Raw genomic sequence first — 8,463 nt, 5'->3', positions numbered from 1 at the left:
AGTTCGATGGGCTCAGTTTTTCAAGCGCTTCCATTTCACCCTCAAATACATCCCAGGCGACCAAAACCTGCTGGCTGACGCCCTATCTAGGAAACCACAATTTGACAGCAAACGCGAAGAGGTGATACATGCAATGATCCCCGATAGCGAACCGGTCAACCAAGCACTTACTCGACCGCGATCACACCGCAGTACCAACATCCCACCAAATAAACTACTAGCGGACTTAAAATCAGCACTCACTAATGATGCTTGGTTTAAAGAAAACTCGCAAGACCTCACCTTAAGGGATGGGATACCCTGGAAGGGGACCAAAATTTATGTACCCGTCGCTATGCGGTTGCCAATACTACAGAGAAGCCACGACTCTCGCCTAGGAGGCCACTTTGGATTTTTAAAAACTCTCCACTTGGCTAGAAGACAATTCTGGTGGCCAAAAATGAAATCAGATGTCGAAGACTATGTCAGGAGCTGTGCTACCTGTGCCACCATGAAGTCCAGACCAGGGAAACCCCCTGGACTCCTGCAACCCGTAGCCGAACCGACCAGACCCTGGGAAGAGATTGCCATGGATTTTATTGTTGAACTCCCACCTAGTGGAGGAAATACAGTGATATGGACCGTAGTGGACTTGTTCTCTAAACAGGCCCACTTCACTGCGTGCAGCGGATTACCATCGGCTAGAAAATTAGCAAAGCTCTTCCTCAAACACATCTACAGACTGCATGGAGTCCCTAAAAGGATAATATCCGACAGGGGTGTTCAATTCACAGCCAAGTTCTGGAGAGAGTTCCTACGGTCCATTGGGTCGTGTCAAGGGCTTAGTTCTGGATTCCATCCGGAGACTAACGGAGCGGCTGAGAAATTAAATTTGATGGTGGAACAATACATACGGTGTTACGTAAATTACCAACAAGAAAACTGGTCCGACTTGTTACCATTTGCAGAGGTCGCATATAATAATGCCGTACACAGCAGCACGGGATTAACCCCTTTTCAAATAACCAGCGGCATGGACTTGCTCCAATGCCTGAACTCCCTGCAACCCCCACTTCGGTTTCCTAATGGACTGGATGAATTCCTTGAAGAAAGGTTGGGAAAACACAAAAAGGCCTTAGCTGTCACAGCTCGAATTACAAAGCCCAAGCTGACAAACACCGTTCCTTCAACCCCTTTTCGCATTGGAGATAAAGTCTTTTGTCTACTAAATATCTAAGATTAAGAATACCCAGCAGGAAACTCGGTCCAAAATTTTGGGCCCTTTCCCCATTGTAAAATTATTAATCCGTTACCGTCCAACTTAAGCTCCCTCGAATATTGGGAAAATACACCGGTATTCCATACCAGCTTATTAAAACCTGCTAGACAGTCTGGTCTGAGACCTCAACCTGCTGCTCCCCCACCACCCTTGATAATCCAAGGTGAAACCCACTATGAAATCAACAAAATCCTTGACTCTAGACTATATAGAGGTCAGTTACAATATTTAGTCCACTGGAAGGATATCCATTATCTGAATCTACTTGGGTCAAAAGTTGGAAAGTACATGCGGACACTTTGATTAAACATTTTCACGACACTTTCCCTGACAAACCTAGGAAACCTCTTGGAGGGGGGAGGGGGGGGTAGAAGGGAAGTGTGGACCACTGCCACTCTTCTTTATCGCCTTTTGTTTTCTTTCCTAGGATATAGCTTCTTTTCCAAGGGGGGACGCCTGTCAGGCCTGGAAACCATATTGAACTTTCGGTTTCCAGACGCTGCCACATTTTTATCTTAAGGGGAGAAGGGGGGGGTTGAGGGGCAGGGTAACATTCTTCCGGTGGTCAAGGTCGGATAGCGTTCACGTCTGCACGAGGAGTGGCAAGAAGTTACTCGAATGAACTGGAAGGACGTGGGACCGTGTGATCATCAGAGGGGTCAGGGGGGTGGGACTACTGGGGTTTGTATAACTGGGGAAACGAATCCGGAACTTCAGTTTTGGGAATTGCACTCATCGTGTGCCAGTCTCCTCATGCTAGTAAAGGACTTTGAGAAAAGGAACGGATGCCTCCGAGTCTTTTTTTACGCAGAAGAGGTATTTCTGGAACCTTGACAAATAGGTTCTCTGTCCTAATGATTTCTTCCAACAACCAGTTCACCAAACTGCTTAGAAAGTTAACAACCGGTTCTCCTGAAGTGGTGTGAACTGGCTGAATCTCATCACTGCATAGGAAGTTAAATTTGGCATTGAATGGACATAATGCCATATCTGGGCTGAAAAAATCCAGATGACCACTGGTTGACTGAAAGAGATTCAGAGAACTGTAAATCTATTCCTAAAATTTGATGGTCATTTGGATTTTTTTCAAACTCAGATCTGGAAATGCTTATACCATGCCTGTCCAACCTTTAATGCATTGGCTGCATTGAGTAAACAGCAATTTTCTTGGGCCACATATAAAATATATTTTATGCTTAATGTATATAAATAACCAACTTCCTTTAAAAGTTTTCAATCTTGTGGGGATCAGGAGTGAAATGCTCCTGGTTCGGACCAGATCAGCCGATCTGGTACCAATGGCGGCAGATGGCTTGGAGAACCGGTAGCATAAATCCCTGGCCCCACCCCCACCCCATGCCCAACTGAGCCATGTAATCGTCAGAGCCTTTATTTTTTTTAACTTTTAAAAGCATTTTTTAAACAACCACTTCGGCCGAAGAGGTTGTTAAAAAAATGCTTTTAAAGGGTTAAAACAAGGCTCTGATGATCCCAGCTGAAGTGCCTGATCATCAGAGGCTTTTGTTTTTACTTTTAAAAGCATTTTTTAAAAGGTAAAAAAGCTGAAGCCTGCTAGGCAAAATGGGTGTAGACAAAAAATGGGGGGTGGGGGGTTCTTGAGAGAGAGAGAGAGAGAGAGAGGGAGGGAGGGAGGGAGGGAGGGAGGGAGGGAAAAGAGAGGAAGGAAGGACTACAAACCTGTCACTAGACACAGCTTCAGAGGATAATCCAGAGCTGGAAGGGACCTGGAGGTCATCTAGTCCAACCCTGCTCCAGCAGGACATTGTTAGTGAGGTTTCTGCCTTTTCATCCCTCCGTCACATAGCCACACCCACTCAGTCACATGACACCTCCCACCAAGCCACGCCCACCAAGCCACACCCACAGAACCTGTAGGAAAGAAATTTAGATTTCACCACTGGTAGGGATGCATTCATACCAGTTCAGGGCAGCACATGGTCTGCAGGTCACAAGTGAGGACATGCTTGACGTACAGTAATACTATGTTACTTTTTCATGGTCCTATTGATTTTAAACATACATGAAACATATCTTTTGACCAGCAGTTGATATTACCACCATTCTGTTTCTGTATTTGATTTTCCACTAACTAGCATTAAGAGCCAGTGTAAGAAATTCAATTTATTTTCCTAGGAATTCTCAAGGCACAGGCCGACTGTCAGGAGTCAGATTTTGATTCATGAGAACCAGGGTAGAGTGTTGAAACTGATATTGGAAGCTGGACTTCCTGTTGCTAATACTGTAAATCCAGCTGTGATCTCAATGAAAGGGCTTGCAGCAATCAAAGCAATCACTAAAACATTACTTAAATTGACTATATTCTGTGTTTGAAATGTCATGTAAGTTCCCTGTAGGTGACTGCTTTGTATTGTTAACAGCCAGAGGGAGGCATGGAGGATGTGAATGGCATGCTAAATGGAAAAGTTAAAACTGATTAAGTAATTCTGTGATTCTTGGTATGCTGAAGCTCAGATGGTGTTTTAATCTTCACACACAGAGCCGCTCTTAATAATGCGGTTAGAAAGCCAATCAGTGGTGTCAAAATTTCAGATTTCAATGGATGTATCAGAATTTGATAAAACTGACATTCCAATTTGGAATACAAAGTAGCCAATATTTATGAATGTCGGCAAAGTTGCCCTCAAAGCACAACCATTGGCTCAACGGTAATACATTAAAACCTGGTCCCATGCTTAGTAATTTTAGGAACAGGTTCTAAATCTACATTTTTTAAATTGGAATGTAACTTTTTATGGATGTGCATTGGAGTAAGGGTCTGACATATATTCAGAAGATTATCATGGAAACTGTGTGCAGGAATTTGGGTTCACACTAAAACATTCTTGAATTGGAATAATATTAAGAATTGGAAATTAAAATATATTTTGTAGAAAAGTTGGGGTGTAAATTTAAATCTCTCTCTCTCTCTCTCTCTCTCTCTCTCTCTCTCTCTCCCCTACCTCCCTCCCCCCTACCTCATCCCTCTCTCTTTGGGGTTTGTCTAGAAGAACTCCAAAGTCCCTTCCAATCCTATAATTCTATGATCTATTCCAACTTCATGCTATAATTCCCATCGTGTTTGCCTTTTTCTGGGTTTTGTTTTTGCTATGTAGTGAATCAAAAATATATGGTTCTCTGAGTTTTTGCCCAAGGTGACAACTGAAAGTATTAACTACTAAAATGTCGTCGTCATCGTCACCATCATCATCATCAACAACAACTTTATTTCAGCAATTGTCTATCACTGCAGGATGAAGGCCTCTTCTTCCTGTTTCTAACCAATAATGGACCTGAGCTTTCTTTTGCTAATTGGGCCTGCAACACTTGCTGATGTTGTCAATCCACTTTGTTTTATGTCTCTTTCATGGATGCTTTTTATCAAGTGTGATCCATTCTATGACTATCTTAGCCCACCTGCCATCAGTTTTGTAACCATCCTATTTCCATTCTAATTCTTTTAATCTATGATATTTTATACGTTTGTTTGTTCTCTAATCCATGTACAGGTCTTTCAATCTGCCAACTAGGATGTAAGCAAGATGAAATATTACAATAATACAATATTTTTTTTTAAAAAATGGTTGAAGATAAAATAAAAAATTAGCTACAAATTCTGAGACCTTTCGTTTAATCATACTGATGATATCTTGTCGTATTGCTACTATTTGACTACAATTATAGTTAAACTAATTAATGAAAATAATAATTTGCACAAATCTATAAAGAACTCCAAGGAATCAGGTGGCTCAGTGGCTAAGACCCTGAGCTTGTTGATTGAAAGATCGGCAGTTCAGTGGTTCAAATCTCTAGTGTAGTGTAACGGGGTGAGCTCCCATTACTTGTCCCAGCTTCTACCAACCTAGCAGTTCAAAAGCACATAAAAATGCAAGTAGAAAAATAGGGACCACCTTTGGTGGGAAGGTAACAGCGTTCCATTCACCTCTGGCATTTAATCATGCCGGCCAGATGACCACGGAGACATCTTCAGACAGCGCTGGCTCTTCGGTTTTGAAACGGAGATGAGCACTGACCCCTAGAGTCAGGAATGACTAGCACATATGTGCAAAGGGAACCTTTACCTTTACCTTATAAAGAATTCCATCTGTCCTTAGACTTTTGCTTCCTTCTTCCGGTACCATACCCATAAATAAATCAATTTGACTTCTATGCATTAGTGTCTCAAGAAGAAAAAAATCTCCTATAATATCATTTAATTTGATAGAGTCAGTCTTTCAGGGTTTTGTGGAACATATGCTGGGGGAGTAGTGGAGTTATGTGTACTATGTTCAGGGTTAAATCATATATTGGAAATTATAACGCATTTTTGTGGGAAGAGCGAATCAGCTATGGAAAAAGAAGCTATTTGGATCAATGTGCCAAGGGTGAGCACTGTAGATACTTTTCTTCCTAGAGACTACTTTATCTATTATTAAACAACTTCAGGAAGCATCTTAAAGCATTGTGACAATTTTTTTTTTTCATCTAACAAGGCAGAGTGAAACATTTCTGCAAGGTGAAGAAGCTCCCAAGGGGCATTGATTATGACCCACAGAGGCTTTGTGAGTGGTTGCAATCTATATTTGATATCTCTAATAAATATCTCCTTGTAAGCCCATGCATTATAAGTGGTGTATGATCCGGATTTTTTTAAAAAAAATTGCATTTATATCCTGCCGTTCTCCGAAGACTCAGGGCGGCTTACACTGTGTTAAGCAATAGTCTTCATCCATTTGTATATTATATACAAAGTCAACTTATTGCCTCCCAACAATCTGGGTCCTCATTTTACCTACCTTATAAAGGATGGAAGGCTGAGTCAACCTTGGGCCTGGTGGGACTAGAACCTGCAGTAATTGCAAGCAGCTGCTGTTAATAACAGACTGCATCAGTCTGTTGAGCCACCAGAGGAGTGATACTCAGTTGAGTAATGGTAAAGCGAATGTGACAAAGAATGAGAGGGGAATAGTGTTGAAGGAACTATTGAGTTTGCAGAAGCCCTCCTTCAAGCTGGAAGAGGGCACTCATAATCAGAAGAAGGAACCTGACATTATATTCTTTCCTCCTCACTATCTTGCTAGCTGTATCCTTCATTGTTTGGGAAATCCTATGCTCAGATAGCCTCAGTCTTGACTTCAAATGTCTTTTACTTCAGAAAGACCCATGCTCATTCCCTGAAACTGGACATCTGAAAGATTTTAAGCAGTTTTCTACTTCTTTGCTGGACAAACTCATTCTATGGTGAAACTTCTACTGAGGTTCTGGCTTATACCATGTAGAAGAATAGAATAGAATATAATTTTTTATTGGCCAAGTGTGATTCGACACACAAGGAATTTGTCTTGGTGCATATGCTCTCAGTGTACATAAAAGAAAAAATACGTTCATCAAGGTACAACATTTACAACACAATTGATGATCAATATATCAATATAAATCATAAGGATTGCCAGCAACAAGTTATAGTCATACAGTCATAAGTGGAAAGAAATTGGTGATGGGAACTATGAAACGATTAATAGTAGTGCAGATTCAGTAAATAGTCTGACAGTGTTGAGGGAATTATTTGTTTAGCAGAGTGATTGTATTGCTAATTTCCCCTGTTACTTTCCCCTAAGAAACTAGTATAAAGGTTTTAATTTTCATACATGTCTTGAAGAAGTATAGAAAATCACAAACATTTGTCCATCTTATCCTGCTTTGTTCAATACAGCTTGAAATAAGTTGAATATATTGGAGCACCTACTTTGGTCTACAAGTTTTGCCCGCTAACAAATTATTTCATAAACTAGAAAGAGATTTTAAAAACTTAGCAGTGCTACAAATAAGCACCCAAAACATAACATATCGTATCATGGAATTTTGCATTCTGATTTTGTTTCATTGAGATATCCAATGGTATTGTTTTCCAAGTATACATCTAAATAAGTGGCTCTGAGTTGTGTCCATTTTTTGTTTTTATTTATTTATTTTCATTTTTACTTCTGGCAACTCATTTATTGCAATGGTGGTGAATATCTGTAGCTTGGATGTAGGATGAGGGTGGAGTTTCATTCTTTGAGCCTGTGGGTTGGTTTCAACTATCAACTAACTTGAATAAAAATATGTTTTCTGAACACACTGTTATTCAAGATAGTTTAATATATTAGGGCATTCACCTTAGAATAATTAAAATATTGCATTTCACAATTACTCTTATGTTTTCATATTAGGGCATTTGCCTTAGAATAATTAAAATATTGCAGTTCACAATTACTCTTAAGTTTTCATATTTCCTTTTTTCTTTCAAGTTATCTCCCTTTGAGTATACATATATCAAAGATATGAATATGAAATCCTTATTTATTTCATCTGATTCAGTGTCAAATACCCTTTTTTATCAAAATTCACACATGGTTTCCAATTATAATCTACTACAGCAGTACTGCATAAAGCATTTTTCTCATATTCACTTAAAATATAAGGAACATAATAAGAAAACGTCTTGATATGAATAAACATTTGCCTTATCCACCAAAACTAGTCTTTCCAAAACTACCGAGGAACATGCTTTCAAGAAGCTCACAAGCTTCCCATCAAAAACCATTACCAAAAACCATCTGTCACTTGACTTTTGATAGATGTTTATCTATCTCAGTCACGGTGGTGCAGTGGTTAGAGTGTAGTACTGCAGGCTACTTCTGCTGACTGCCGGCTGACTGCAATTTGGCAGTTCAAATCTCACCAGGCTCAGAGTTGACTCAGCCTTCCATCCTTCCAAGGTGGGTAGAATGAGGACGCAGATTGCTGGGGGGCAACATGCTGACTCTGTAAACCATTTAGAGGGGGCTGTAAAGAACTGTGAAGTGTTATATAAGTCTAAGTGCTATTGTTATTGCTATCAATAGGATAGGATAGGATTATGTGGGTTTGAAAATTATTTAAAAGTCACACTTTGGATCTTGCATGCTCCTCTCTGCTCCTCTCTGCTGTTATTAAGGAAAATATCCAACATTTTTCATGCTTCCAACTGAGTCTGAAAACATTGCATTAATACACACTGTTTACATGTACTGTGACAATGATTTGATACATTAAAGTTCATAGATTCATAGACTCTTTTAATCAAAACAAGCTCTCTCTTGTTTGTATGCTGTTTGTAGAATGATTTGCAAGACAGAGATATGTGCCAGTTGCGTTATGGAAAA

Source organism: Ahaetulla prasina, chromosome 6 (assembly GCF_028640845.1).
Source record: "Ahaetulla prasina isolate Xishuangbanna chromosome 6, ASM2864084v1, whole genome shotgun sequence".
NCBI classification, from domain to species: Eukaryota; Metazoa; Chordata; class Lepidosauria; order Squamata; family Colubridae; genus Ahaetulla; species Ahaetulla prasina.
Note: the sequence above shows the minus strand (reverse complement) of the source record.